Raw genomic sequence first — 16,496 nt, 5'->3', positions numbered from 1 at the left:
AATAATTGAAAATAATTACATGTGAGGTATTAATGAATAACTCAAAAGACTATATGCATTGTATCTTGGCTCATTTAAAACAAATAAACAACAACCAAAAAAACTCTACACATTCAAAGAACTGTGAATTACTTCAGCAGAACGCTGTGTCCTAGGTCACCATGCTTTCTTTCTCTATTATTGTCAAGATCAATTTGCCAACAAGCCTCTGACAATAAGCACAGATATAAATTTCAAGGTTAGTAAGCTAAACTACTACTGGGAATAATGATACATTAATTTACTGATGAAGTTAAAATTGATATAGAGAGAAGTAGAAAGACAGAGGCTCTTAAGAAAAATGTATTTTACATGGAGAAAAAGCAAATATTCACCTGAGGAATATATAAAACCATAACTGAATTATGTTTCAGCCATATACTGCGCAGTAATAGTCATCTTTACATTAAAGCAAGAAAATAAATATGATTGAAAAATAAGGAATAATATGAATAACCTATTTAAGACTTTTAAGACAAAACAAATACTGATGCATAATATTCCAAATAATAATAGAAGAACAACTTGCTTATCAACGATAAGGTATAATTGAATTTTAAATGTTCTAGGGCAGGGTTATAAAACAAAATGAAGTATGGCAGAACTGTTACCAAAGACATACCAATGTATCAACAAAGGGCAGAGTGATTCAAGGAGGAAAAAGTCCTCTATTATCTTGAAGCAAAATTGTTTGCCTTGAGTTAAAGAGGAAAACAGAACAAAATACTTCATGGTGGGCAAACACATAACAAAAATTAAAATTTCAAATGATGTCTTTTTATAAAGTTTCACATATGAACTCCCCAACACGTACACAAACACAAACACAAACTATGTTTATAAAGTAGATCTCTTCAGAGCAGATTAAACTATCCTCTTAAATCATTCCAGGTAACCAATTAGTATATAAATATTGAGTTCTGATGACACCAAAATATCCAGAATTTCCTTCCCTGCTTCAAACACAAGACCCTGATACCATAGCAATGAGCTTGAGTCTCTTAGCTGAGTAGTTTAAAATAGAGATGATAGTAAAGGCTGTTGGTTAGTGAGACTCATTTCTCCCCTGAATGAAACTTAGAGTACAGAAAAAGAGACCCAGATGGAACAGTCACTCCCTGATGACCTCACAATTCCTTGCCAATTTTCCTTCTAAGGTCATGAGCAGATATGTGAGGGAAGGCATGGTGCTATGTTAAGCAAATGAGGAAGAACTGAAATACAAGTTGGCTAAAATGAAAGAAATTGATAAAAGTCAACAGTTGTAGTAGTTAAAATCTGAGGAAGTTAAAATAATTTTTAACTGCTTTGAAACTAATTTAAGTAGAATGATTTCTTTCCATTTTGAGATTCTGGTATCTTCAGTGCTAATTCCAAATAAGTTTCCAAATGTTGCCAGTTTCATTGACTTGCCCTTACACTTTGAAAGTCAGCATTCCTGAACTCACTGTTTCACAGATGGACTCAAGCTGGGAAGATTCGTGCCATCAGAACCCTACAGACACATATGTATTATCACTACTTATGGCAAAAAGCATAATTTCTCTCTCTGGCAATGTTTCTTTAAAAGATGAACTTTGGGCCAGGTGCGGTAGCTCACGCCTGTAATCCCAGCACTTTGGGAGGCCAAGGCGAGTGATCACGAGGTCAGGAAATCAAGACTATCCTGGCCAACATGGTGAAACCCCGTCTCTATTAAAAATAAAAAAATTAGCTGGACGTGGTGGCACGCGCCTATAGTCCCAGCTATTCAAGGGGCTGAGGCAGAAGAATCGCTTGAACCTGGGAGATGGGGGTTGTGAGCCGAGATTGCACCACTGCACTCCAGCCTGGGTGATAGAGCGAGACTCCATCTCAAAAAAAAAAAAAAAAAAAAAAAAAAAAGATGGACTTTGGCCAGATCTGAGTTTAAATCATGACCTTATCACTCATTAGCTATGTGAGGTTATCTGTTACTTTACATTTTGGGGTCTGTTTCTTTATCCTGAAAAGAGGAAATAACAATAAGTCATCAGATGGTCTATTAGAAGGATTAACAAAATATATATATATATACACACACACATACATGCACCCTTTGTAAACAGAGGTGGTTATTCATGCATCATTTCTCAATCACACAGATTATATTATTAGGTATGGCTTCAGATAAGTAACATATACAGCCTCTTGTCTACAGTAATTTCTAGAATCATGCCAAATCCAACACCACCAACCTAACATGTTCCATTGCTTAAATCTCATTAAACAAGAAACATCAACTTTAAGATAAAAATTTTAATGCAATACAAACTGAAAGGTAACACAAAGATTGAAATTTGTGGCACAGGAATACACGATAAAATGAGTTCACAAAAAAAAGTGAGAAGGGGAGAATGATTCAACAAAAGTGCTGAAGTACTTGGTCAAAAAAATCCTTGTGGACTATAGTATTAACAGTTAAATGAAGACATAAAATGTAGAAAACTCTTTTTTCCTTTTTCTAGGTTTCAAAAAGACTTACTAAGTTTCAAAAGATACTGAGAAAATATCGATTAGCTTTAATAAAAATATTTCAAAACATACTTATGTTTCAAAACACATAAAACAAAATTAAACAGTAATCCAAATCTTATGAAAGCAGTTGCAATTAATAGATATTTAAAGAATCAAGATCCTTTAATTTTTTTTTAAATAAAGGAACAATTGAAAACCAGAAAGCAGAAGAGAGCTGCTGAAAAAAAGAATAAGTAGACAAATAAATTATAAATAACAAAAGAGGTAATACCTCAAATTTAAATTCACTAGTAATTAAAAGTAAGTAAATTAAATATCACTTTCCTCATATTAGCAAAGATGTAAAAATCAGACATTTCTTTGCAGGCATGACATTTAAAAAGTGGGCAATACTTATTTAAAGTGAAAGGTATTAATCCAAAGGAAAATTATCACAAAGGGATAACCAGGCTTTTTTATTGATGGAGAACTGTGAAGATCACTTTGCTTCTGATATGAGGGAGGAGGAAACAGGAAAGTACAGAAATCACAGGCTGAGGCTGAGAATAACCTTCAGCTGTATGTTGAAAAATTCTTTCATTGCTTATACACTGTTAGTAGGAATGTAAATTAGTTCAGCTACCGTGGAAGCAGTTTGGAGATTTCTCAAAGAACATAAAACAGAACTACCATTTGACCCAATGAATCCCATTGCTGGCCATAGATCTGAAAGAAATAGTTCTAACCAAAAAGATACAAGCACTCATATGTTCATCACAGCACTATTCACAATAGCACAGACATGGGGTCGACCTAGGTGACAATCAACAGTGAATGGATAAAGAAAATGTGGTACATATACACCATGGAATACTACACTGCCATAAAAAAGAATGAAATCGGCCGGGAGTGGTGGCTCACGCCTGTAATCCCAGCACTTTGGGAGGCCAAGGCAGGCAGATCACAAGGTCAGGAGATGGAGACCATCCTGGCCTAACATGGTGAAACCCTGTTTCTGCTAAAAATACAAAAAATTAGCCAGGTGTGGTGGCGGGCGCCTGTAGTCCCAGCTACTCGGGAGGCTGCAGCAGGAGAATGGTGTGAACCGGGGAGCCAGAGCTTGCAGTGAGCCAAGATTATGCCACTGCACTACAGTCTGGGCGACAAAGCAAGACTCTGTCTCAAAAAAAAAAAAAAAGAATGAAATCATGTTGTTTGCAGCAACTTAGATGGAGCTGGAAGCCATTATCCTAGATGAATTAATACAGGAACAGAAAACCAAATACTGTATATTCTCACTTGTAAGTGGCAGCTAACCATTGGGAGCTCATGGACATCCAGATGACAACAGAAACCGGAGACTACGAGAGGCAGAGGGAGGGAAAGGAGGAAGAAGAGCTAAAAACTACCTAGTGGGTACTATGCTCACTACTCGGGTGATGGGATCATTTGTATTCCAAACCTCAGCATCACATAATATACTTATGTAACAAACCTGTACAGGTACTCACTGAATTTAAAAGAGAAGTTGAAATTATAAAACAACAACAACAATAAAAACCTCTTTCATCTAAGTATACAAGCAATTTTTACCAGAGACCTTAATATTAATAACAATGGATAGAGCCAAAGCACCCCAATTTCTTTGGGAGTGGTGGGAATAGAAATAGAGAAGCAAAAACTTACTAGAAGATGAAAGGTCCAAAACAAACTTGTTTTTCCCCTCTCTGCATCTTCGATTATTTATATTTTTAAAAGAATCCCAGATGAAAGTCAATATAACATGGAAAAGCCCATTGGATTCTTTCATTTTTGTTTTAAACAAAGTTTTTCCAGGTGTAAATTAGAACAAATAATCATCTTTAAATCTTTAAATTTATAAAACAAAATATAGCCATATATATCCTATCAAAATACAGATATTTTATATTCTAATCTTAGACATAATCTAAGCATGAAACTTGTTTTTTAGCTTGTTTTCTAGTTCCTGTCTTTTGCTCCAGGACTATCTGCCATGTTCTATTGAATGAATGTTTGCGTGGCAGAATGTGATTGTACCACGAAACAGAATAGGGCAATTCAGGGGAGCCAGAAAGGATACCTGTCATTAGGAAAAAAAAAATTACTTAAAGTGGGAGAGTACTCCATCTCACTTGACGGTAAATTACTAGCTCGAACTTTCAGGAATTAAGAAATAATGCAAAGGACTCTAATACAAGACAAGACACAGAGACACAACAAATTAAACTTTAAATGCAGCATGAAGAACAAAACCAGAGCAATTACACTCAGACAAGAAAAGCTGCATTAATAAAATACTGGCCTTATAATTACCTAACACTAATTTTTATCCAAATCTTAACCAGCTACTTGAAAAGCTGATGTTTGGCAGGTTATGTTACCTGTGGATGCCACAACTGCCCATTGATAAAATGGAATTACTGAAGAAAAGCTTTGAAGTCCCACCCACTTCCATAATTAATTTACTCTTGTCCTCTTGGGTTCTATGAATTATATGCCCTTCACTGTTACAGAAAAATTTTGGTTGGCAATAAAGCTTGTACCAATGATAAAATAAGACTTGATTGTTCTGGTAAAATCCTTTATGCCTCATTCCAACCACGAAGTTCTTTGAGCTTTTCTCGGTGCTGGTGGTGGTGTTTTTGCTTATGTTTGTTATAGTTATATGTTTCCATACTGAGGCAAGCTTGGGTTTCCCTCCTCACTGGCTAACAGGAACTTGGTATATTTCTGTGTCCATACCAAAGAAACTTCCACCATCCCAATCATATAATATTTATATTATTTGATATGCCAGTGAGATCTATAAAATCCATACTTATGACTCTTTGCTAAGGCACTTTCTCCACTCTTTTTCTTTATTTTCTTTTTTTGGATATGGAGTCTCGCTCTGTCGCCAGGCTGGAGTGCCGTGGCGTGATCTGGGCTCACTGCAAACTCCGCCTCCTGTATTCAAGCAATTCTCCTGCTCAGCCTCCCCACTCCACATATTTTTAACACAGGATAGTTATATGGGCAAAATACATCTGAAAAAACGTTCCAAATTGAATTATGGTCCATTCCAAGCAATTACGATTACCAAATTTTCCTATGAAAATACCAATCTTGTTTTCATTCCTAAGACAGATACAATTCAAGGTTAAACAAACAGAAGAGTTATATTCAATGTCTGGAAGATGTTTATAAGGTTTAAATAGTAGTGGAAACTGCTGGTAGAGTACACTAAAGTAAAAATAATCAAACTAAGAAAAGTATAAGTCACTCCAAATTGTTCATGAAGCTTTACACTTGTTCCTGGTATATAAAATATTTCATATATAATGTAAGAACTTTTATACATGATGGGCAAATAAAATACAATTAAAGGCAAAATAAATTTTATTTTTATTGAATATCAGAGCTAAACTACTTTTTTTAAATGTCACCTTCCTTCTCTTTCAACATTTCTATTTTGAGGAGCAAATTCTTCTTCTGCCTGAAATAGAATTATCACCTTTCAGGTTTGAGAATTTTTAGACCATGATTTTCTATTATTTCATTAAAACCTGAACTATTTCTGCTCCAGTAAATGAAATCTGAGGGTTTACTAGTAATATTGGGAGCAATTTCACTCTGCAATTCTCTCGGCTACATGAGGATGGACCTATTCTCTCCTGAAGCTCTCTCTGGGTCTTTTGGAAGGCATGACACTGTCTTTAGTTTGCTAGGGCATCGCTTAATTTACCCATGTAAATTAAGGTAACATGACCACAGCAACTAGCTGATTTTTTTGACTTCACCAAATTCATTATATAAACAGCATTTTTGGAATATGTATCCTGAATTTGTATTTGCTAACCAACATCACTTTGACTTTTGTTACTCAAATAAACTTATGAGTTCAGCAAATATCTCTCTGCAAGGATACACACACACACACACACACACACACACACACACACACACACACTACTGTGATTGGTCCTAGAAACAAAATAACTTTTTAGATTATTATTAATATCCCCAAAGTATGTACCATCTACTTGAGAGGGTTTCCTTCAATCTAATTAACCAAAATTGTAAAATATTTTAAAGTGAAAGGGGTATAAAGAAGATTATATTTAAAATAAGTATGATAAAGTTTTTGTTTACTTCAAATTCTGGGACACTTGTTATATGCTAGGTCTTGGGGAAGCATAAAAAAAATAAATTTAAAAATCTGGCCGTAAATAGATTACAGTCTCAGGCAGAAACGAAAACATATAACACTATATTATCAAGCTTTGCAAAGTACTGGGATGGAGATTTATATAGGAGGCCAAGTCATAGAGTCTAAGAATAGACCAGTAGGGCTTTCTCCAGTGAGGTTAGAAGGCAAAGACTGGGAAAAGGGTTTTCAAGATAGAACAGCATAAATGATACAAGAAAAAAGCAATGCAATGTGGATTGTTTTGAGAAGTAGAAGATGTTGAATACTGCCAGCAAATAAAACAGAAAGGGGAATATTCTCATGGATGGGCAAGAGAGATATAGACAACAGCCCAGAAGGAATGGCAGAAGATTGATATGGAACAAAAGTAGACGGTATATGAACAAGAGACTCATAGTAAAGCCTGGTCTTTATCTATAAGCAGTAGAAAGACAGGGATGGGACGGTTTTAGATTAAAAGCAATGGGTTCATCAGAGTGGAAGACTGACCCCTCTAAGAGTAGTACAGGAGGCCGGGCGCCGTGGCTCACACCTGTAATCCCAGCACTTAGGGAGGCCGGGGCGGATGGATCACCTGAGGTCAGGAGTTTGAGACCAGCCTGACCAACATGGAGAAACCCCGTCTGTACTAAAAATACAAAATTAGCTGGAGTGGTGGTGCATGTCTGTAATCCCAGTTACTTAGGAGGCTGAGGCAGGAGAATTGCTTGAACCTGGGAGACAGAGGTTGCAGTGAGCTGAGATCGTGCCATTGCCCTCCAGCCTGGACAACAAGATTGAAACTCTATCTCAAAAAAAAAAAAAAAAGAGTAGTGTAGCAGATGGACTACTAGCAGAGCAAATATGACTCTAGGGCAGTGAGATCCATAAGGAGGCTAATATTAATATTTCCAGCTAAATTCATTCACATTGCTTCAATAGATACTTAATACATAATACAAAAGGTGCCATTTTCATTTTGTATAAGATGCTTGCATATAAAATATTATTTATAAATATGATAACCAAAGTCAGGATGGACAACAGAGCCAAAAATACTGACAAGGCATTTCGAGTTTTAAAACACTCAACCAGTCTTCAACCAAAATACATCCTAATGTAGACATTATCAACCAGTGTCACAATTTTGTATTTCTTCTTGATTGAAAGGAAAACTTTCTTTAGTTTCTTTTTATTGTAGTTCTTTATTTGCTTGCCTCGTTTTCTGCCCAAATTTCAATAAGGTAATTCAGAAACAAGACACCAGAAGGAATAAAAACAAAACCAATAAAAGGGGGTAAGAAAGCAATTATCATGCCAGTATTTATTTAAATGCAAAATATAGAGCAAAAAATAAAAGATACTGAATAAAAATCTGAAATCACAATCTTGATCATGAGATATTACTCAAAGTGAACAGCAAATAAAAATTGATAGATGAACTTAGCCAATTAGATTCTATAACTGGGAAATGCCCATTCTAGATCAATCATGGTTGTATTTTCAAAATAAAGATACTGTCAAAAATCTAAATCAAGCCCACTAATAAAATGGAAATAGTAGGCAGAATTTGAAGAAGTACAAAGATTCAGATGATAAAACGAGCATTAAATGAATGTCAAAATACTGTTTAAGATATCAATTACATTAGCCTTAAAGTATTTCTGAAGTAATAAAATTAATTTTGAAACATTTGGCATCATTTGAAAAGTTATACATGCATTCAACGAAAGTGATACTGCACAACTATTGGTCTCATTTTAAGATTCTTATCTTGATTTAAACATATTCTACCTGTTGTTTTAGATCTGGCTTATCCTATTTTAGAATGAGCTGATTTCTGTATATTAGTCCTGACACAAAATCTGAGCCAGAGTATTCACTTTTCCTCATATCTCTATTGCTGTACAGTTTCAGCTCCACAGCAGCATCAATCTCATTTTTTGTTTTTAACTTAAATATATAGTACAGAAAACCCTTTGGGCCTATAATCACCATCTATCACCCAACTTAACAGTTCTAAATATCATGCTAATGCTGATAGTTCTACAATCTGAAATGTAATCAAGGAAATTTTCATTATGTCAGTAGATAAATTTCCTCTAGTTGAAGCCACAGTTCTAGTGAAACAACACAATTTACTTTCTAGTCCATGTGTAGTAGACATAAACATACAAGTATGTATATTTCATGAGCATTCTAAACCAGAAAATACATAGAAAACAATTTTTGTCTCCTTCAGTGCCAGTGCTTTTAATGATAATCTGGAATATGAAAAACCACAATGAAGATGAACACGCTACAGCACCGTGAACATAGAAATATATGTAAAGTGCTACATGTGATGACAGGAAAAACGAACTATTAATGCATAGGAGGAGATGTTAATTTTAGTTTGAGGTTGAGTATGGAGTCGCAGTTTTTAAGAACCCAATAGCAAGTGACCTGGACAGAGAACTTCTCCTCGGTGCTTGCCTTTGGCACCATGAATTAGGAAGACTGTTCTCGCTTCTCACCGCCCCAGGTTCTCTCTAATCTCAAAGGTACTATTTCACTTCAGTGCACTGGAAAATGGAGGTTGGTTTTTTTTAAAAAAAGACCTCGTTACCCAAATTCCCAGTTTCCACATTTTGACATTGACTACTACACTTTCATACGTTCATCTGAAAGTTTCTCTTACAACCCATGTGTAGACCACTCACTACGATAAACTTAACTGACACTAATGTTTTAATACTGACATAAAAGTAAATAGGAATTTACCAACTGGAAGACCTCGAGTTTGACAGAATGAAGAGACAGAAACTTACTGATAGGACACAGTATGAAATTGCTGCTTGAGAGCTATTCCTACCACACGCAGGAAACGTCTGGTGAATGTACCCGGCATTCTCAACAGCAGTACACAAAACGGCTCTGCCACCAAGAACATTCTTACCCAGCAGGCAGCCCTCCTCATTAGCTTTGACATGCCACACAGCCCTCTGCTTACTGATGCAGTGCAGCCAACAGGGAGAGAGAGTTTACGAGTAACAGCGAGACCAAACTGGCTAATTACTTACCTTCTCACTTATGGCAGGCTTGCTTGTTTAACTTTTTGTTTCCTCTCTTGTCATAGCTCAGCGCCAAATGGTTATGAATCAGCAGAAGTCTGAACCTGACAGTCAAAAAGAATATATTTTCAGAAAAGAATTGGAAATTAACATTCCCTCCACTGCAGTCTTTCTTTCCTTGCCCTCTGTGTGCATGTTACTCTCCCGTTTTCTCTCTCTGCAAGGCAGCTATGTAGTGGTCTATAAATATTGACCCTGACACTTGCTCAGTGCTTTACTTGCTCATGGCACAGGTCTGTGTTACTGAACACCGTGGTAATACTCCAGCAAAGTTCTCAGCTGCTCAGACAAAGCTGTGGATTGGCTCACTACCCAGCAACCCTGTGCTTGCCTGGAAATACCATTCTGCTGCCAGCTTTACAGATGCTATGGGCCTTTCCTGAGGCCCGTATCAGGCACAGAAGGGCAATCATGAAGTTTGTCTGAAGAAATACAGCTTTCCTCAGGCAGGTGGAGAAAAGTGGGGCTAGGTGGAGTCAAAGACAAGAAAGGAAATACTGCCTTTGTTTCAGCCAAACAACACACTCTCAAACCCTTTATAAATAAAGTCATATCTAAATGTCAGTCAATCAAGCTTTATAAAAGTTAATTATGACATATTATGAATCCAAATGACACAGGAAAGCAGTTTTGTAATCTTTTTTAATATTGCTTCCCAACAAGAAAGGCTGCAGTGACTGAGTAACTGGTCACAAAAATATGTCAACGTAAGTTCATTTGGAGAATGACAGAAATGTATAGGGAAGTATAATATTAATCAGATACAACATATATGTAGCGAAAGATGCTAAAATATAAACTAAAATTGTAACTCAACATAATATTTACAGTTTAAATATAAACTTCTATATTTATAATTATGACAAGTTGAAAATTTAATTTTTAGATTAAGGATAGAATCCAAGTCATGACACTACAGTATATGGTTTGCAGGTGACATAAACAAGGTACACAGTATCTCCATATATCACCTATAAGGTCCACAGTATGAATGAGTAGAAAATAAATGAGCCCATATTTTTTATTGCTCATCAAAGATAATCATGTGTTTGCTTTACTAAAATTTTCTCTTGATTAAATCAAAGGTAAAGGAAACTTTTGGGAGACTCTGGTCACTTACTCATCTTACAGATAAGAAAATCAACCCCCAGGCTGGTTACTTTGCCCAGGGTCACATGGTAACTTTGTGACACAGCCAACATGGCAACTTTGTGACAGAGCCAAAACTAGAAACCTGGCCTGATTACTTACAGTAATGTGTTCCTTCTATCAGAACGGTGGTTCTCAAAATAATCTTTAGTCTCATCTTCATGTGAAAGCTTACTAAAATCTTACCAATAAATGCAAATATTACAGCCAGAAAAATAATCAGCATAGAACAAAAATAGCTTTTTACAGTGTAACTGACCAAAAAAGATAACAATAAAGTTGCACATAAGAATTAACTTTCTATTTGAAATCCATCTTTCCTTGCTTATTGCAAAAATTAATATTTATCTCATAAATTAACTTACTGTCAAGAGATGTATATAACTAGGTGCTGAACAGGCAAAGATAAAACATAGTTCCTACTCTCAAAGACCTTCCAGGTCTAATTCCAGAAAAACAAAGACTAGAGGAGGCAACGATGGGAGAAGGGAAAATGAGCATCTGAGCCAACATGAAGTGGGGGTGGAAGAGGTAATTCCTCACTCCAGACTTCTGGATCCTAAAGAATGGGCAGAAGGTAGTGAGGCAAAAAAAGGAAGAATAACACAATCGAGACAGAGGCAGGAAAGAGCACAACACATACTTAGAACTTCAAACAGATCTTTCTTGCTGGAGACAGTGAGTAGTTAAAAACAAAACAAAACCAACTAGAAGGAGTAAGGTGATGAGGGATTTTATAAGCCAGGTTGACAAACTTGGGTTTTATAGAGTAGGACAGGCTACCAAGCTTTAATTGCCTTTATTCACAGACTCTTAAAAGAATTTTGAAAAATTATGTAAAATTATGTAACCATTTACACATTACCAAATTGACATTTACAAATTTTCACCTGTGGTAAAATATGTACTTGCAAAGAATTCAATTTCTACCCTATTGGAAATATTGACATTTTGAAACAAAACACATCAGTGATTTTAAATATACTGAATAGCATCTAAATCTACAATAATTTAATATAACCACTATCTATTTAAATAACACACAGAGATGATTCTTTTGGCAGCTGAAATTTACATGGCAATTTATTTTCTTGACCTTTATTTCCATCTCGCGGCCTCAGAGAATTTTTACATATTTTTATAATTAAGTCCTCAGTTGTTCACCCTGTCATACTTTTTTTTTTTTGAGATGGAGTCTTGCTCTGTTACCCGGATTGGAGTGCAGTGGCGCTAACTTGACTCACTACAACCTCCGCCTCCTGGATTCAGGCAATTCTCCTGCCTAGGCCTCCCAACTACCTAGGACTACAGGCGTGTGCCACCATACCTGGCTACTCTTTGTATTTTTAGTGGAGATGGGGTTTTCCCATGTTGGCCAGGCTGGTCTCAAACTCCTAACCTAGGTAATCTGCCCACCTCGGCCTCCCAAAGTGCTGGGATTACAGGCGTCAGCCACTGCACCCTGCCACCCTGTCATACTTCTCTGCAATACACATTTAATGCATTAGTTGAATTTTTAATGTTAAATTTTCTATGATTCCAGGATAATGCACCATAATAACATTTGGGATGGATAAGGGTGTGCTTTTCTTTTGTAAGGTAAGAGAAAGAGTGTTGTGAATAAAGCACTATTCTCAGGCAGATCAATATTAATAACAAGTTTATGCAGACGTGGAGAATCTAGACACTGATTCCATTAAAATTATCCATTCAACTGCTAAGAGAAAGAAACCAGTCTGAAAAGGCTACATACTGGGCTGGGTGCAAGTGGGTCACACCTGTAAACCCAGCACTTTGGGAAGCCAAGGCAGAAGGATTTCTTGAGGCCAGAAGTTCGAGACCAGCCTGGGAAACACGGCAAGACCCTGTCTCTACAAAAAATTTAAAACATGAAATAAAAAACTTAAATTAGGCAGCTGTGGTGGCACACACCGGTAGTCCTGGCTGAGGCGAGAGGATCCCTTGAGCTCAGGGATTCAAGGCTGTAGTAAGCTATGACTGTGCCACTGAACTCCAGCCTGGATAGCAGAACAAGACCCCGTCGCTTTAGGGGGGAAAAAAAAGGGTACATACTGCATGATTCTAACCATATGGGATTCTGGAAAAGGCAACACAATAGACAGTGTAAAGACCGGTGGTTGTCAGGAGATGACGGTGAAACACAGGATTTTTAGGGCAGTGAAACTACTCTGTATGATGCTGTGATGGCAGATGAATGATATTATGCATTTGACAAAGCCCACAGAGCTGTAAAACACGAAGAGTGAGCCTTAATGTAAACTATGAACTTCAGTGAAGTCTCTTTCTCTGTCTTCTTGAGGAATGTGGTCTAGAGGGAGTAGAAGTATTATTTATTGAGGACTGTCCAAAAGGGGCTTTGGAAATATTATCTCTAACACTAAAAACAATACTGGCAGATGGTTATGTTTTTGCTTTTTTTTAAATAAAGAAAATGAGGCTTAGTGTTATTAAGCAGCTTGTCTGAAGTCATGTGACTAATAAATTAAAGAACTGAGATTCAGCCCAAATCTGTCTGGCTGGACTACAGTACCACACAAAGCCTTTATATCAGTCACTGAAGATGTACAGGCCCATGCCCAGGCAAGGAAGTGGATTAAACAGTGCACTCACAAACTCAGGACAGATTCACTGTATCCTGCATTTCTCTCAAGGAACTGTTTGAATTTTAATATTGAGTATTGAGGGGTAGCGGATAGATAGGACTAACAAATTAAGCAGTGGGTGAAATTAAAGTAACTGATATACCTTACTAAAGAGAACTTAAAGGTTTTTTTAATCTTCAATTTGACTGATGGGCAAGGAATATATGAAGAGTCAAGTGGGGTTCTTCTTTGAATCGCTGGGTCTTTGCCAAGGCAAGGTTTTGGGAGGAGGAGGCAACTTTGGAACAGGGAGCTGGGAAGAGCAGATGGATTTAGTTTGGGACATGATGAACTTTAGATATCTGTGTTGTACTGAAGTATGTTCAATGGGCATTTAAATATACTAGTCTAGAATACCGGAGAGACGAAGACTGCATCAATTCAGTAAGCAGTTTTGTATTCTTGCTTTCCTGGTTCAAACCTTGTCACCATATAGTCTATTCTCAGTACAGAAGAGAAGTCACTTAAAAACCTCACTCAGATTACATTCATCTTCTAATCAAAGCCCTGTACTGCTTCCCCATTTTACTCAGAGTAAAAGCTAAAGTCCTTACAATGGTCCATATAGCCTAGCCCCACTTTATTCTCTCATTTTGTCTCTGACAGCATGGACTAGGGCCCCCCCTCAGTTTCTCAGCTCCAACCCACTTGTCCTCATACCATTCCTTAAATATGCCTGACCAGTTTACCCTTGGTATCCTTCTATTTGCTGTATGTTCTTGCAGAAAGCTGCATGGCTAACCGTTTACGTTCAACTCCCTGTTGAAAGTGCACCTTCTCAGCAAAGCGTTATCACTCTCATACTATTTAAAATTGCAAACTTCCTTGTTATTTGTTATTGTTTGTGTCTTCCCCATAGAATATAGGTTCAATAATAGCATAGATTTCAAGCGCCTAAACTGAGCCTTCTACCTAATGAATGCACAATAAATATTTGTTAGATAAATGACTAAAATAAACATTTACGAGCAACACGCCAATAAAGGTGGCTCCCAAGGTCATGAGATCTCTCAGAAATAGCATGTATAATGAGAAGTAAACCAAAATCAATATTTACAAAGTAGGTCAAGGAAGAGAAGGGCATAAAGACTGAAAAACAATTACGAGGTCAGTAGAAGGAGAATGAAAAAGGGCTGAATGAGGACAGAGTCAAGGACTGAGAGGTCAACAATGTCAAATGCCATGGAAAGATTAAATATGAAAGAGATTGAAAAAGCCCATTACATACAACATTCAGAAAGTACTGTGATACTAAAAACCACTGAAATGCACGATTTAAAAGGGCAAATTTTATGGTGTATAAATTCTATTTCAATAAAGCAGTTATTACATAAGAAAAAGCATTGGCAGCTGAGCTGTTTTCACTGCAGGTGGGAGGTAAGCAAGGAAAGTGAGACAGGAATAAAGTCACACTTTTGAAAAGTTTGCCCAAAAAGAAAAGAAAAAGAAGGATGGGGTGATGCTTTAAAACAACAAACAAACAAAACAACCACAAAAATTCATTCCAGTGTAGAGGTTGAGTACTCTGAAGTCAAGTAGCCCCATGTTTTCTTCTTTCTCCAGTTACACTGTAAGTTACATATGTGCCTTACCTTCCCCATCAATGAAATGGATTTAATGTTAGTACCTTGCATCACTGGGAATCAATAATTCATTGTATTGTTGAATAATATTTCATTGTATTGGCATGCCAGGTTTTATTTATGCATTCATCAGCTAATGAACATTTGGGTTTGTTTCCACTTTTGGGCCATTATGAATAATGCTGCTATAAACAAGTTCTTGCTTCAACTTATATTTTCTTTTTTTTTTCTTTTTTTTTTTCTTTTGAGACAGACGGAGTCTCACTCTGTTGCCCAGGCTGGAGTGCAATGGTGTGATTTCAGTTCACTACAGCCTCCGCCTCCCGGGTTCAAGCAATTCTCCTGTCTCAGTCTCCCAAGTAACTGGGATATAGGCACCTGCCACCACGCCTGGCTAATTTTTGCATTATAGTAGAGATGAGGTTTCACCATATTGGCCAGGCTGGTCTCGAACTCCTGACCTAGTGATCCACCCGTCTTGGCCTCCCAAAGTGCTGGGATTACAGGTGTGAGCCACTGTGCCCAGCCTCAGCTTATATTTTCATTACTCTTGAGTAAATACCAAGGAGTAAAACTGCTAATATGCTAATTTTATGTTTAAGATAGTCAAGAACTGTCCAACTGTTTCCCAAAGCAGAATTTCACTGTGGCTTTAATCTGCATTTTCCTAGTGATAAATAATGTTGAGCATCTTTTCATGTGCTTATTAGCCATTTGGCTATGTACTTTTGACTTCTGGTAAACATAATTTCAGAAAAACACTATGACCAAATAAAGCTTAATATATGTTTTTGAGGGCCCAAGAAAGTTGTACCTGGCATAAACAGAGTTACTTACTTGTTAACTGAATAAATAAACTAATAAACAAATGAATGATTAAGGAATAAGAAATATTTTATTTATTAGTATATTGTTTCAGTTTTTAAAATGAATTTGAATTCCTATACAATTTCAGTAGAACTTTTAGTAAGGAGAAGCAGCTTTGGGAAAAAAATAAAATTGCAAAGAAAATGTGCTAGTCCTCTGTTCATTATTATGATAAATACCTATATTGGTACTTTCAGTTTGGTAATAATAAAATACTCTATCAGATCAATGTTAGGCAGCTGAAATTGTAATCTTGTTACATTAATGCTTTAATTTAATGCTTCCTTGAAATTAGGTGTTAAAAACGCAAGAAGCTAAGTAGTGAATGATTTTTGTTTGTTTGTTTGTTTGTTTGTTTGTTTGTTTGACAGAGTCTCGCTCTGTCACCAGGCTGGAGTGCAGTGGCGCGATCTCGGCT

The 16,496-nt window shown here is 36.5% G+C and overlaps 1 protein-coding gene across 2 annotated transcripts in view; it reads right to left on the bottom strand.

Moving 5' to 3' along the window:
* Positions 1-16,496, bottom strand: part of BMPR1B (bone morphogenetic protein receptor type 1B) — a 416,951-nt gene that overhangs the window by 150,620 nt on the left and 249,835 nt on the right. Inside the window, exon 3 of one of the 2 annotated variants that reach the window (XM_030914734.1) lies at positions 9,766-9,860. The gene's annotated coding sequence lies outside the window, so the exon portion shown is untranslated. Of the gene's footprint in view, positions 1-9,513; positions 9,667-9,765; positions 9,861-16,496 lie in introns of those variants that run through there. The other variant, XM_010385585.2, reaches the window with a different exon arrangement.

Source organism: Rhinopithecus roxellana, chromosome 2, assembly GCF_007565055.1.
Source record: "Rhinopithecus roxellana isolate Shanxi Qingling chromosome 2, ASM756505v1, whole genome shotgun sequence".
NCBI lineage: Eukaryota > Metazoa > Chordata > Mammalia > Primates > Cercopithecidae > Rhinopithecus > Rhinopithecus roxellana.
This window is presented reverse-complemented; position numbering and strand designations above follow the sequence as displayed.